The sequence below is a fragment of the Macaca nemestrina genome, chromosome 3 (assembly GCF_043159975.1).
Source record: "Macaca nemestrina isolate mMacNem1 chromosome 3, mMacNem.hap1, whole genome shotgun sequence".
NCBI classification, from domain to species: Eukaryota; Metazoa; Chordata; class Mammalia; order Primates; family Cercopithecidae; genus Macaca; species Macaca nemestrina.
The window spans coordinates 34,015,834-34,031,993 of NC_092127.1; the positions used below are offsets into that span (position 1 = coordinate 34,015,834).

General features: G+C 39.0%; 1 protein-coding gene across 8 annotated transcripts in view; it reads right to left on the reverse strand.

The window, feature by feature from the left end:
• Positions 1 to 11,309, reverse strand: part of GUCY1A1 (guanylate cyclase 1 soluble subunit alpha 1) — a 73,703-nt gene extending 62,394 nt beyond the window's left edge. For 3 of the 8 annotated variants that reach the window (XM_011752823.3, XM_011752825.3, XM_011752824.3), the window contains exons 1-2: positions 11,098 to 11,309; positions 10,640 to 10,713 (exon numbers count right to left, since the gene is read on the reverse strand). The gene's annotated coding sequence lies outside the window, so the exon portion shown is untranslated. Of the gene's footprint in view, positions 1 to 9,868; positions 9,975 to 10,114; positions 10,261 to 10,639; positions 10,714 to 10,838; positions 11,059 to 11,097 lie in introns of those variants that run through there. The other 5 variants (XM_011752826.3, XM_071092902.1, XM_011752827.3 and 2 more) reach the window with 4 other exon arrangements.
• Positions 11,310 to 16,160: the final 4,851 nt, after the last annotated feature.

The window sequence follows — 16,160 nt, forward strand, 5'->3', positions numbered from 1 at the left end:
AAGTTTTTCTTGGTCTTAGATATAAATACAAGAAGTAATTCCACTTTGCTAAATTTTTTAGATAAACAGTTATTATTTTAGATTTTAATATTTGTTCTAATTTAAGACCAAGACTATTGATTTTTTCATATATATATTTTATACATATATATATACACACACACACACACACACATTTTTTTTTAAATGGAATCTCGCTCTGTCAGTCAGGCTGGAGTGCAGTGGCACAAACTTGGTTCACTGCAACCTTCGCCTCCCAGGTTCAAACGATTCTCCTGCCTCAGTCTCCAAAGTAGCTGGGATTACAGGCACCCACCACCATGCCTGGCTAATTTTTGTATTTTTCGTAGAGATGGGGTTTCACCATGTTGGACCAGGATGGTCTCAAACTCCTGACCTCAGGTGATCCGCCCACCTTGGCCTCCCAAATGCTGGGTTTCAGGTGTGAGCCATGGTGCCTGCCTGGCCTGATTTTTTTCTTATATTAGGATGGATTCTTGGTTTAAAAAGAGGAAACCAGACAACATTTTCAATCCACAGCTGCACTATCTAAAACTGCCATTGTGAGCTTATAGCTATCCAATACTAAAAACTTCCTGATGAGATCAGTGGTGATAGTCATGAAGGCTAACTTCTGACACTGTATAATAAAGTGTGAAAGTGTGTCACCATTTGGAAAACGTGTAAATTTCAATGGACCAATGTTTTCCAAATGACCGTGATGCTACACATGAGCTGATGAACAAAATCACGTATGAATAAAGGATCCATTCCCAAGTATTCTTCAGGACCTTTCTCTTATAATCATATTACCTAGTCTTCCCTTAGAATCTTTCATCAACTCATCTGATTATTTATTCACTCATTCATTCATTCACATATGCCAAAAATATTTATTAGGCACCTATTACTGCATTCTAAAGGATGAGATCTCAGGTATTAAAAACAAAAGCAAATAAATAAAAACAAGCCAATCCTAGTTCCTTAAGGAATGTTTTGAGTAAAGGTTGGGGTGGACAGACTTAGACCACACAAACTCAGTTCAGTGTGATGTCATGACAGGGTGTGATGGGGACATGAAGAATCTGCATGTGCCCCTGTACAGTACATTGGTAAACATGTCCTTGAAAAAGTGACACTTAAGGTGAGCTTTGTAGAATAAACAGAAAATAGCAAGGCAGAGAAAACAAAGTAAGTCATTGCAGGAGCAGAAAAACAAATGCAAAGACACAGACTTGAAAACAAAAAGAAGGTTAGGAGTAAATTGCAGCTAAGACAACGTGACCATAACACACTATTCAAGGAAGAGAATGATGAAGAATAAAGCTGCAGTCAGGCAGGAAAATACAGCTGTCAGATTACCCATGTAAGTGATAAACACTGCATGACTCCTACACCACTGAAAATGAGTTTTAACACATGCTCTGCAGCAAAAATTCTTGAGACTTACAGTCACTGGCCAATTAGTATTTATCAAGGACAGTGAATGTAAATAGAAACATACCAAATGCCTTTCCACTGTGTACAAAATAGATGGTGACAACATGCAACTACTAATTTCCAGGACATGCTAAACAGATCCAATGTTAAGATAAAAATAACTAAACTGATTTTCCTCTGGTTTGATTTAGGTAGATAATCAAGGCCATAACATGCCAATGTGGAAAAATGTCCTAACCATCCCTAGGAATGAAGAAAACTAATAGGCAACAAAAGTGTAAAAAAACAGCTCTTCTTAGGACATTCTTTGCTTTCTTTTGGTCTTCCTCTTTCTATTTGAGCCCTGTATGGTTGCCCAATACACCCTATTTAGGTCTCATTTTCTTATCTGTGCCCCACATACTGAGCCTTTCAGTTTCCTTTTTCTCTTTACTTTAAAAAGCTATGTCCAAGTGTTATGCTCTTGATTGAAGGCAGAAGACAACATAATAAAAGTAACCACTGCTATTGGGCAACCAGGTTGTGCTGCTCTTCATGGTAAAACAGGTATCTTGTTGACTCTGGGAGATACTCCAAAAGATTACATCAACCCAAAGGAGATTTAGGCCATAGGGCAGGACCAAGTAGGAGAGCAATTTTTGTGGAAGGTGGCCTTGCAATATCCCTCATATACAGCTTTCTTGGTCTCAGCAGGTAAGTCATAAAGCCATAGGTGGTAACCAGTCTAGGTTAAGGTAAACTCTCATAGCTTCAAAGAGGAGGAGAAGGAGAAGAGAAGAAAAGCAGTGACTTTAATTAGGATAATTTGCCCTCCAAAGTATAAACTCTTATAGGCATATCACAGCTCTCCTACATACCACTGCTGGATTTTTGTTAGCATAAGATCAAACAACAAGGGCTTATGAATTATTCCGAGCCGGTCACACAGAAAAGAGGCAGAAATAGATGCTGTGGTGTATTAAATTGTTATTTGGGATAGAGCTGGACAAAGAGGAATATGACTTACAATTAGTGACTGCAAATATTTTAAAACATTAAAAGAAATAGAATTTTACCCAAAGATGTTTGTTTTCACTGGGAAGCCTGCCTTTTGCTAATCATATTTATAAATGTATAGTGCTAATCTAATATATGAATATCTTGCTTTACAACTCGTGTACTGACAATTTTATTGCATTTACCCACATTTCCTTCAATGCTACATTTGTAATTCTCTAAATACTTCACATATAGTGCTAAAGATCTTGATATGACTTTATGCTCACAAATACACAATTTAAAAGTTCATGTTATACTATGGAATACTGAAATTCCTTGTCACATATTTTATTAACTTAATATTGTAATAAAAACCACATATCACTTAACTGCTTATAATGAGCATATTTGAAGCTGCAAAGTGATTGCAAATTGAAAACAATAAGCAGCTAAAAATTCCAGTGCATATACTGTCACACACCAAATAACAATGTTTCTGTCAGCTATGAACCGCACACAAAATCATGTTCCCATATGATTATAATGGGGCTGAGAAACTCCCATTCCTTAGTGACTGGCAGCCATTGTAATGTCATAGCACATAACTAAAATGCTTGTGGAGATGTTCGTGCAGGCAAACCTACTGTGCTGCCAGCCATATAAAAGCATAGTACATACAATTATGTACAGTATATAAAACTCGATAGTGATAATAAAGTACTATTTTATTGGTTTATGTATTTACTATACTATACCTTTTATTGTTAGAGGGTACTAGTTTTACTTAAAAAAATAAGTTAATTATAAAACAGCCTCAGGCAGTTTCTTCAGAAGGTATTCCAGAAGGCATTGTAATCATAGGCGAGGACTGCTCCATGCATGTTATTGTCCCTGAAGATCTTGCAGTGAGAAAAGATGTGGCAGTGGAAGACAGTGAAACTGAAGATCCTGACCTTGTGTAGCTCCAGGCTAAGGTGTGTGTTTTTGTCTTTATTTTTAATAAAAAAGCTTAAGACATAAAAAGAAATAAATTTTAAAAATAGAAAAAATCTGTTAGAATAAGCGTATAAAGAACAAAAATCCTGGACTTGTAATCCAACCCTTCTTTATTTTAAACATTTTTTTACAAGTATTCTCCATATAACTTCACTGTTCCAAGTAGGCTCAGCATAGCACACCCTTCCTCCCTCCCTCCCTCCCTCCCTCCCTTCTTTCCTTCCTTCCTTCCCTCCCTCCCTCCCTCCCTTTCTTCTTTCTTTCTTTCTTAGATGAGATGGAGTCTCCCTCTGTCGCCCAGGCTGGAGTACAATGGTGCAATCTTGGCTCATTGCAACCTCCGCCTCTCGGGTTCAAGCAATTCTCTGCCTCGGCCTCCTGAGTAGCTGGAATTACAGGCACCTACCACCATGCCTGGCTAATTTTTTGTATTTTTAGTAGAGATGGGGTTTCACCATCTTGGCCAGGCTGGTCTTGAACTCCTGACCTCAGGTGATCCGCCTGCCTCGGCTTCCCAAAGTGCTGGGATTACAGGCGTAAGCCACCACGCCCGGCCATAGCACACATTTTCACTGAGTGCTTATGAGCCATTGAGCACTTGTATTCAATGACTGTGTATAAAATGGAGAACTAAACAGAAATGGTACCTCTTTCCACAAGTATCAGTATAATAGTAAAAATTCAGCAAGTAATTATTCATATCATAATAATTCTACAGAGGAAGCACAGTGTGTTACAGGAAAACATAATAAGGCATGCAATTTAGGCTTGGAAGGTCGAGGAAAGGTTTTAAGCAGCAGAGCTTAGTTTGAGATCTACAAGATGAGTAGGTGCGGACCTCACAAAGATTGAACAAGGGGAAACGAAAAGCTAGAAATGGAAAAGTGGTGTTCTCCACAAACAAATACTTCAAAGCTATGACTTGGGAAGGCTTAGCATTGCCCGTTCTGCCATACACAGGGCAAACATACACATACCAAATACACACACACAGCCCCAACACATCTGATCCCTGCAGTGAATCTTTTCCTTTCCTCTGTCTAGAATACTCTTCCTACTATTTGCCACATTTAAATCCTACAGGTCCTATGATGTCCAACATCCTGATCTTGTTTTAAAACCTCAGCTAAGTCTTAGATCTCCTCTGGAAAGCCTTACTCAATATTTCCATCTTACCAAACTCTCTTCCTTCTCCTAACTTCTTTAAAACTTATTAAAACTATTCTACAAATATTATGCTCATTGTTAAGTGCTGACATGTATAATTCTGAGACTATTTCTTGGTTTTGTTCATGCAGACTTTAAATTCCTTCAAGTCAAGGAGTGTGTGTCATAAACTTTGCTTTGTATCTTCCTCAGTGACAAGCATAATCCATAACAAACTTTATTGAGAGAAGTACAAAATAGCAGCTGAGTCTCTAAGAAGAGTGTTATAAAATGTAAGACATAAAATAAGCTGAAGCTTACAAAAACAAGAAAACACGTCCTTTTAATTCTTGCTATGATTGCCAGATAAAGTGGTGGTTATGGCATTTTTATTAGATGTAGGAAGAGTGCACTGGATGAAGATATTCAAATCACAGTACATGAACAAACAGGCAGAACCACTCTGCTCTTGTTTTGTTTCATATCCATTCCTTAAGAAAATAATATTCATACTTATAAAAGTAGGACAAAACTAAAAATAACAAATTTAAGGCCCAGAATATAGAATGACATCAAATATTCTAAATGAGTTTAAATCCATTAATTTGGAGAAATTACACTACAAAATATTGAAAGCATACGTTGATAAGATAAAGGAATTGTTAAAGCAATCTGTAAAAATATTACAGTGAAGAGAAGTGTTGACAGAGTCCAACCATTACCTCAATTTTCAAAATCGGGAAGGTGGATTCCATCAGCTACAATTTAGAGAGCTGGACATTAATTGCAGGAGCTATTCCAAAGAGATGATTAAAAACATGACATGCAAGCATTCAAAATGTGAAGTGCTATTATCTACAAGCTAAAGAGAGGTCACAGGAACCTATCCTTATCAACTAACCTAGTTATCTCCTTTTGTTTTTAATAGCAGTTACTCGACATCTATTCTGCAGAAAGTAGAGACTCATTTCAGGGAGGAATTTGACCAAGTCTGTCTCAGTATACTCTCTTAAGCCACACAAAGGAATGTAAACTTCAAAGAGAATTATTCGACTATATAACTGGTTGAACAGCCTGATAAAGAGGAATAATTTATGGACTAACGTAAAGCGGGAGTCTAACGTAAAGGAAGGTGTCTAGGAACATGCCAAAGGTAGTTCCAGTTCAGCATCGTAGATAGTTACTTGGATGAAGATGTTAATTATATCCCGCTAATTCCCCTAAATTGGTGAAAATGGCTAATCTGTATCAAGGACTCGGAATCCAAGAAGACCTTGACTTTCTGGAACAGCAGGCTAACTAAAGGTAACAAATTTAATTGCAGCAAGTATTTGTAAAAAGTCCCAAATCAAGTGGTCAAACAAAAAATTCGGTGGGGAAAAGAAATGTATTTGCAGAAGAATGTGCAAAAAAGATACACAATTAAACAATGTTGAATGAGTGAATAAAAAAGGGAGGGAAAGAGTAGAACAGATTTCAGGTTGATTTACTATATGATATCCAGAGAAGATAAATATATCAGAGGACAATCCTCTGTGTTCGACTCTGGGGATCATACTTTCATAAAAACAGAAGTGCATCCAAAAGAGAAAAGCCCTGGTAACAATGAGACTCTCAACCCATGGTAAATAAGCATGGGTTGAAGAAACTGATTATTATCTTAGACACTATTAAGAGTTGTTAGATGTAAAAGCATTTTGTATAATACTCTAAGGGGTAAAATTAAAGATGTAAATATTATAGAGACAAATTCGATAGTTGAATATAAGAAAAGAGTTCCTATGCTCAGAGCTGATCAAGGAAATTCCTACTGTATTCAAGATGAGTGTTGACAAATAATTTGACAAAACTGACCTTAATATCCTCTGTGAATTAAAAAGTATGGTCCTCTGCTAAGAATGAAGAGTGGAGATAATCTGGGTAGACCAGAAAACCTGGAAAAAATCCAGAATATGTACCATGGAGAATTTGATATGAAATTAAGAAAGAATAAATAACTGCATAGCACTGCTTAGGATCCTCTAAGCTGACATTGGAGTGAAGCAATTGGTAGTTGGCCACCAGATACAGCTATGTCTCTTTGTCCAGCTAAATCAACAGCAAGGAAGGTAAAGCAAACATTACAAGTGAAGCTGACATTGGGAAGGCAGGTTCTTGTAGGTCTAATGGCAAGAGATTTAAGGGTTGAAGCAGAGTTAAAATTGTTGGTGAAATAAATAACAGTTTACAAGCAATTCTGAAGAGGCTACAAACTATATGACAGACGAGCACATAAGGGTCTCTGTCACCAAGACCATAGCTCCATGTGGTAGCATCAAGGCATAAACAAGCCTTAATTCAAGAATGACAATGACAACAATGTTAAGCTCTTTAGACACCTACTATGCACCAAGCACTATGGATCCAACATTGCATATCGTTAAGGAGATTTGAGTTTAGTGGGAGATGCAGACATTTAAACAGGTACTTTCAATGACATGTGACATAGCAAAAGAGGATAAATAGATAGGCTGAACCTAGAATAAAAAGTTCAGGATTAAGAAATGGGTCTGCCCCATTAGCTTCCCCCAAGAAGGTGTTCACTCTCAAAGCCACTGTCTCCTGTCGACTTCCTGCTAATTCTCAGTATGATGAGATAGAGGACTCGGTATGTTAGTTAATTAATTAGAGTTGGCATCAATTTTATAAAAGGGAGGATTTGTTTTAATGAAACATTATTAATGGCCAGAAAGCATGCCATATAAGAGAAGTTAGAAACTACAGGCTGTGAGGCACATTCTTGTGGCAAGGAAGAGCCTGCTCCAGAGTCTCTCAAGTTTTAAGACGTAGCCACTCTCTCCTACTGTGGGCTGAGGGGGAAGTCCGCTCTACAGCTCTTCCTTCACTCTTCCCAAATAACTCTGTTCATCCTCTGTAAGCCTTCGAGGCTACAGGAAGATGAAACCTATTGGCATGAATCCAGGAAAGAAGAAAAAATACATATATAATAGGTAAGACATTTCAAAGTTCTGAAAGAAAATAAAAGGAGCAGATATAATTCAGGATAGCCAGGACATTACTTCACCCCAAGTAAATCAACTAGTAACTAAACATTGACAAAAGCTCTTCTTGTATCAAGTGAAGATGTAGACACCCAAAACAAACTATTGCAGAATAAATGTACATGGCCAAGAGACAAAAATATTTTTAATTATTGATCCTTTAGGAAAAAAATATTTGTTTCTATAAATGTGCAGAAAAGTAATAAATAGAAATGTTTAAGAAAAGTGGCTTGGGTAAATATGTTTAACGAACCAGTGTAGAAATCAGCGCCATCAAAATGGAATCTTCTCACAGATAAAAGCCAAGCAACTTCTTAGTGAATCTGACACAGAACAAGTATTCTGAATAACAACTTCCTCCAAATTTTTTTCCCGTTAGTGGACATACTTTTTGACTTGTATTATTGAAATATTGCTTTACCTTTCCCTTTCCCCTTACTTGTAGAGATTCGTTCTGATGGCTAATTTGATGTTTATTTAGTTCTATAAAAAGGTTAATTAGAAATTATGGGGGTACACATCATGTTATTTTAAACTAACCTGTAAAGAAATAAATATTCTCCTCAGTCCACACTAATTAATTGTTAGCAAATGTAAATGCAGGATTTAATTTCTCTTGTATAGTTTCTGAAAAAATTCAAAGTCACACAATATCTCAATTTGTCAATAAAAGTGATGTTAGATACAGATTTAATTGTTTTCAATTTCATTTGAAAAATATCTATGACAAAATTCTTAAAATTCGGTCACAAAATATTTTATTGATTTATTTGTAATAGATATACTTTAATTTTAATATTATCACTTAAGTTTGTAGTGAAATATTAAAATAGCTTTTCAAAATGTCTTAAGAAAGATCCCTTAATAAGTCACAGTTGTAAGAGTTATAAGTACTAAGCATTGTGAAGTTTTCCATACTTTTTTAGTTTTTGGTATTGCCATAAATAAATAAAATATTTTTACATTTCCTTCCTCATTCTCTGAATGACAGAAAACTATTTTAATCATGTTATTTAATACTTGAAATCTAGAAGCAAGACCTTTAAGGGGCTATTTATATTTCATAAATTATGAGACATCATACCAAGTATAAATACTTTATATTTTGATTGGATTTCAAAGACAAAATATGATTTTTATTTTCTGTCATATAATAGAAAGCGATCTTACAATATAAAGTATAAATACACCTTATAAATATAAATATAAGGTCATCTATTAATTACAAATTTCTACTAAATAAACTTCAGAGACCTGTTTCCTAATACATAAAAATACATACATCTGGTCTATTTTATGTGAAATATTTAACTACTGTAACACCATTTAATTGTTCTAGAATTTTCCTTCTAGCCTATGTCTGCAGGCTGTACGTAGACAGCCTGTTGTTTTAAGAAGAAAAAATGTGGCTTACGTGTTTTTACCCCGTGGTCCTTAATTTTCTATTAGGGCACAGGTCCCTTTTGGATATTTGACTCTGTACTATCTCCCTTAAAATGCAGCCACTCTAATGTTTAAATACAATTTTAGGGACTTCACGGCCCCATTGAAGAAGATCCACAGACCCAGTTGTTTAATGGCTGAACAAAGCATAGACTGCATAGACAACTTACACTGAAGGAATAATAAAGCTTATATATATAACTTTCAGACAAATCAAGTGTTGCTTATTTTGGTTACATCGTTGCTATCATAACGTGTTGATTTTTTAGCACTGTACATAATAGGACACCTGAAATTATCACTCTTAAAGAAAAAATATGTATAGCCATTTTAGGAAAAGCAACAGACCACTTCTACACTACGAACCAAAACCAAAAAAAATTACCTCAAGTGCTTCAACGCTTACCTATATGTAACAGGAAAGTTTGATGTTCCTACAAAGACAGTCCTAGTAAGTGGCAGAGATGTAATGAAATCAAATCAATAATTCATTAAATAGGCATTTAGTGAAATCACCATAGGAGGACTGATCCTAAAATATCACTATTGATACGTTGTAAATGAAGTTCAAATGACGTTAAAAAAAATCTATTCTATTTAGAACTCAGCACTGCTTCCATAGGTTGAAAATCAAGTGCCTTCAACCAGTCATCGTTAAGTGAGCTGTACAATCTTCTGGCTTACTTCAGAAGATGTAAACTGTTTATGGAGTGCAAAATGAAAGAATAACCATGTGAAAATCAGTGAGCAAAGAAAGACGCACGAAATCCATAGCCTGAAATCACATGACCACATTGCAACGCAGCCCCTCACACCATTGTCACTGTCAGGCAGCTGGGGCGACAGGGTGCAGATAGGCGCGGAGACCGCGGTGGCCCCCTCCTCACGGTTTCTCCAAGAGCTGCAGTCCTAACGAAAACAGAAATGGGACTGCCAAGCAGTAAATCATTGTGTCTCTTTCGCACACACGCGCACACCTCAGGGAGCTGCTGGGCAGCCGCTGGAAGTTAGCCGGCTGCCTTCTCTGGGCAGCCCGGCGATCGCAGCGTTTGCTGTGGAGGAGGACGCACCTCTTACCCACGCCGCAGCCGGCCGGGTGAAGTTGCCCTGAAGCCTGCCGCCGCCTCCAGCCCTGCTGCCTCCGGGGTCCAGGCATCCCCCTGCTGCGCCCGCTCGCTTGCCTGCCGGCGCGCTGGAGGCCGCAGTGCTACATGGGGCTGGCGGGCTCTGCGGCCCGGGCGCCCTGGCCGTGGGAGAGCAGCGGCCCCAGCGCGCCCCGAGCGTTCTCACGGCCCGGCCCCGAGCGCAGCAGCCGGCGCGGCGCTGCCCGGCGCCCACCCCCGTCAGTGCTCCTCCTTCGGGCGCCGCGGGTCCCGAAGGGCCCCAGGCCCTGGGCCGGCCCCCCGGGCGTCGTCTCCTTTCCTCTCGCTCCTCCCCAGCGTGGGAACCCGGCCCTGGCTCCCCAGGGCTGGGCAGCTGGGAGCGTACGGAAGGTTTCTCAGGAGAGGAAGGAGACCCAGCCCAAGCCGGGGTCCCGGAAGAGGGACCGCCTGTCTGAAGAGCCCCGACCGCGTGGGGATGCAGAGACCACTTACTCGGTGGCTTCGCACACCTCGGGGCTGTGCTTGCGGATCTCTAGCAGCTCCAGGGTGCCCCTCGCAAATCCGCACTGCGAAGGGAGAAAGAGAGCGGGCGTCAGGGGTGGCAGGCGGTGAGCGGGAGAGGGGACCCTGCAGTGGCACCTGTGGGTCCCCGCGCGAGTGCACCCTGGGCACTCGCGGCAGCGGCACTTACGCTTGGGTCGCTCGTGTCTACCTGCTCAACAGGCTGGGCGGGACGCTGCGTGCCTCGGAAACTGTATCGCCCGCGTCGCTCCCAGACAGTCCTCCTTGCCTTTGTCTCTCTGTGTCTATCTGTGTCTCCCTCTTTGATCACCCCAAAGGAACCCTTGCAGTTCCTTTCCATAAGCCATTCGATTTTTTCAAACCTCTGCCCGCCTCCTCCCCTTCTCTGCACCGAAAGACTGAAAAAGAAAGTAGCAGCGAAAACGCACCATGGTGAGATCACGCAGGGCTGGGGTCCCTAGGCTCCTCCAGGCGCTCCCTCCCCCACAGGTGTCCTCCGCCTGGGTTTGTTCCAGACTGCTCGCTGCTCTAGCGCAGGAAAAGTGTAGGAAAACTCTGCACTGAAACCTGCTTCTGGAAAACTGACTCTGCGCTGAGTCCCACCCACCAGGCTCAGACTAGGGCAGGGGAACTGAGTCCTGGTCTGTGCAGCCGCCCAATCGCCATACCAGCAATTACTGTGTGGAGACAGAGACCTGGGGCGGGGGACCAAAATAAAAAAAAAAAAGAGAGAAAGGCAAAAATTGAAGGGGACTCCAGGAAAATTTGGCCCACTTAAAAAGAAAAACAAAAACATGTCTTCCTCACTATGCACTGGTCCAGAGAAACTGTAGTTTTCCACAGTTAAAAACTCCAACATTTCTGCTGGGAAGTTGACATCTGTGCTGATGACATTCTTGTCCTGGTTTTCAGATTTGAAGCCAATCTACTCATTTGCAGATGCAATTTTATGGTTACAGAGATTTTACATATTTTCAGTAAGGTCTGGCTTCTGCCTGGTTCAATGCATTTAGTTCTATTTGTTACCGATGTGTGTGTTGTGATACTATGCTTTTAGTCACCTTTCTGACTTAAGAAAATCCCATCATGCTGTTCCATTGTGAAGTAACAATTAATTATGATCTTTATGTGATCCCTTTTTAATTCAGTTCAATTCATGGTTATCTTCCTCTTTTATATCTTCCCCAAATACACCATCTAATCTGGTCCCATTTTAAGCTCATCACATTTGCAGACTTTCTCCCAGTCTTGCATTCTGTGATTGCCTCATAGTGAACATTAATCAGAATCAGGAAAAAAATACATTTAAATAAGTCAGGAACAGTTAAGAAAGTCAGCAATGTAAGCACAGGTAGCCACAGAAACTTTTGCCTTCCTGCCATCTCAGAAACTTCTCTTCCTCTACATTTAACCCATGATACTCTCTTAGATCAGCAGGACATTTGTACTAAGAATATTTAGAACTTCAGATGTAGAAGAAAACTTTAAAAAAATACACAGTAATTCATTAGTAAAAGGAAGAGGGAAGTCATACTATTTTTAAGTAGATTAAATGCTACGAACATTCAGAAGAAAATGAGATAGTGTCTGACAGCGTTCATAAAGGAACAGTATTAGAGATAGGACTTGAAGGATTGGTCATATTTGAACAAAGATAAAATAGAGGACGTTTTTGTTGTTTTTGCTTTTTTCTGACAGTGGGAAACTTGTGAGCAAACATATAGAGATTGGAAAGGCATGGCACTTTTATTCAAGAAACAAGGAGTAATACCATCTGGTAAAAATAAAAAGTACATAAAGAAAAGTGTAGGAAGATATGGTGGAAAGATAGGCCGGTTCAGATGCCTGATCCACAGTTGTCATGTGTTGCAGGCTTGTATAAAGACTTTGTTGTTGCTGTTGTCTTCCCCTACTGATACCATTACCAATATTCCTTTCATTCTGGAACATGATTTGTTTAACCCATTAATTTCTACTTTTACCATTCTCAAGTTTTATAGCACACCAAAGTCCTTGATTAGTATTGCATTTAACCCCAGTACATTCTGCCAAGAGCTACTGAGTTTTACCAAGGGTAGACCCTCAACTGGAGAATATCTTGTCTTCTTCCTCCTTTGTCCTTTCTGACTGTCAGACAATGGGTAAGAAGAGGAAGCAACCAATCTAAGCATAAGGGTGGCTAGAACCACCAAAAGGTGACGGCAAAAGACATTCTGTAATCTGGATGTTTGATATGCTCTAAAAAAGTAACAAGAGTTCCTTGATGTTAGGGAAGTACTAATCTTCACAGCCTAATTTCCTAGCAATGAACTTGGTTCATAACGGGATTCACTAAAATGCCTGCTGAGTGGATAAATGAATACCTGAATATTTTATCATCTTCCAGCTCTAGTCTTCTTTCTTATAGTTGACTTATGGGTTAAAACTTTTCTCCACTTTATTGAGAATAAGAAAGTTGTCATGACAACTTAATAAAAATGTTAACAAGGAAAATTATTCAGTGTAAAGCAATCTCCCTAGCCATGTTAGTGCTGGCAGAAAAGCTCAAGATGTTTTTATTTCCTCTCAAGATGCTTTGTTTTTCTTGTACCTACAACCCACAATTGACAACAGTACGAGAGCATTTAAATGTAGGTTACTTTCACACTTGCAAATGAAATGACAATGGCAACCAGAGATAGTATCTAAATCCTTGCTACTCAGATTATGGTTTCTATGTTAGCAGTGTACCATAACCTACAATCTTGTTGGAAGTACAGAAGTTCAGGCCCCTCTCCAAACCAACTGAATCAGAATATCCATTTAACAGAATCCTCAAGTGATTCCTATGCACATTAAAGTTTGAAAAGCACTGATCTACTATCAAGGCATTAAGTATGATAAGCCTCAAAACACATTGTATGAATCTTTCTAAATTCAGGGATTTTTTAGAACCCGCATCTTTATTTTTCTGGGTTACTATTGCCATGTCAGTTCAAATAAAGTAATGGGACTAATGGTTTCATCTCTACTGACTTTGTGGACCATAATAAATTCATAAACCAAGGGGAATTAAGAAAGAGATAGAGAACAGAAAAAGAGTAGAAATGAGAGAAGTGTTACATATATGTCAGGGGCAGAGCTTTGTTTTATTTTTAGCAAACAAACTATGGATTGTATTGTTTACCAAATTAGGATAACCTCTCAAGTATAAGAAAAATAAGATAAACTTCTGGCTCCTTATTTCCTCCTTTCCTTAGTATTATTCATTTTAAATTTGTTTTAACGTACCTGGTGAGATAAAGTTTACACTGGTAACTTGCAGTAAGATGATGCAAAGACTCCAAAATGTCTCTTTTGTATGAATGTAAAGCTTTAGTTAGAAAAACTAGATCTTATTAGGTTGGAGTCCACACATTTCTAGTCCTGGTACAGATATTCACGAAGCAGCCTGGACTAGAAGAGATTCTGATGGTAACAGAAATGTTGTCCACTATATTTTTGCCAAGGAATTGGTGTTTGTGAGCAGTAAATACAGTGGTAGGTAGAATAATGGCATTCCAAAGATGTCTACCTGCTAATCCTTAGAACCTGTCAATATGCAATTTTACATGGCAAGAGATAAGTGAGGATGCAGATAGAATTAGGGTTACTAATCAGCTAGTCTTGGGATGGGAATATTATTCCAGATTAGGTGGGTGAACCCATTGTAATCAAAGGGGTCCTTGTAAAAGAAAGATTAAAACAATAGAGTCAGAGTGATGCTATGTTAGAAAGACTTGATCAGCAATCTCTGGCTTTGAAAATAGAAAGGGGGCCAGGTGCAGTGGCTCATGCCTGTAATCCCAGCACTTTGGGAGGCTGATGCAGGTGGATCACCTGAGATCAGGAGTTCGAGACCAGCCTGACCAACATGGTGAAACCCCATCACTGCTAAAAATACAAAAAATTAGCTGGACATGGTGGCAGGTGCCTATAATCCCAACTACTCAGGAGGCTGGGGCAGGAGAATCACTTGAACCTGGAAGGCGGAGGTTGCAGTGAGCTGAGATCACACCATTGTACTATATAGCCTGGGTGACAAGAGTGAGACTGTCTCAAAAAAAAAAAAAAAAAAAAAGGAAGCAAAAAAGAAAGAAAACAGAAAAGGGCTTAGCCAAGGAATGTGTGCAGCCTCTAGAAGATGAATAAAGCTAGAAAATTATCCTCTCTTAGAGTCTCTGGAACAGAAAATAGCCCTGCCATCACATAGGTTTTAGTCTAATGAGACTCATTTCAAACTTCAGACTTCCACAAATGTATGATAATAAATGTGTGTTACTTTAAGCCCTAAGTTTGGGGGTAATTCATTACAATAGTAATAGGAAACTAAATGTCAAAGTGTCTTTGGTGTTGGGCAATGACAAAGGCCGGAAGAATTGTGTGGAGCCAGCATTTTAAAAACCTAGATTGCCCTGAACACAATGTTAGTAGAAATGTGGATGTTAACTCTGCTAGTGAGGCCTCAGAAGAAAGTAAGAGGCATGGTAGAGAAAATCTGCATCATCTTAGGGAATATATAAATCATCATAAATTATCATGAACACACTGCTGATACAAATATGGACATTAAAAGTGCATTGAACAGGATACAGGTGGAAATGAGAAAAGTGTTACTGGAAATTGTAGGAAACGAGATCCTCAGTTGATATGGTTTGGCTGTGTCTGCATTCAAATCTCACTTTGAATTTTAACAATCCCCACATGTCAAGGGCAGGGCCAGGTGGAGATAATTGAATCACAGGGGCAATTTCCCCCATACTGTTCTCCTGGTAGTGAATAAGTCTCACGAGATCTAATGGTTTTATAAATGGGAGTTCCCCTGCACAAGTTGTCTTTCTTGTTGCCATGTAAGACGTGGTTTTGCTCCTCCTTTACCTTCTACCATGATCGTGAGGCCTCCCCAGCCATGTAGAACTGTGAGTCCATAAAACCTCTTTTTCTTTAAAAATGATCCAGCCTCAAGTATGTCTTTATTAGCAGGGTGAGAACAGACTAATATGTCAGTATATGGTGGCAGAAAACTTAGCCGAATTATGTCTCACAGATACGTGGAAATATTGATCTTGGATATTTAACTGAGAAGATTTTTAAGCAAAATGGTGAAGGCACAGCCTACTTTCTTCTTGCTATTTATTGTAAAATGTGAGAAAAAAGAGGAAGATTGAAGGAAGAACTGTTAAGCCAAAAGGAACCAGAACTGGGAAATTTATGTGGGAAATCCTCAACCTATCCACACTGCAAATTATGCTATGTCATCTTTTGTCATGGTAAACATGTCTTTTTACTTTGCAAGTCTGAGAGATTTTATCATTTCTCATATTTGAAAAGCCTGCTACATGTCTAGATACAAAAGACCTCTATATGTTTAACTTATGTTAAAATAATAGTTATACCGACTCTTTTAGTTACCAATAGTTAGCCCTGATATCATTTCATAGGCACTAGTGTTCCATAAATTGTATGCACTTTG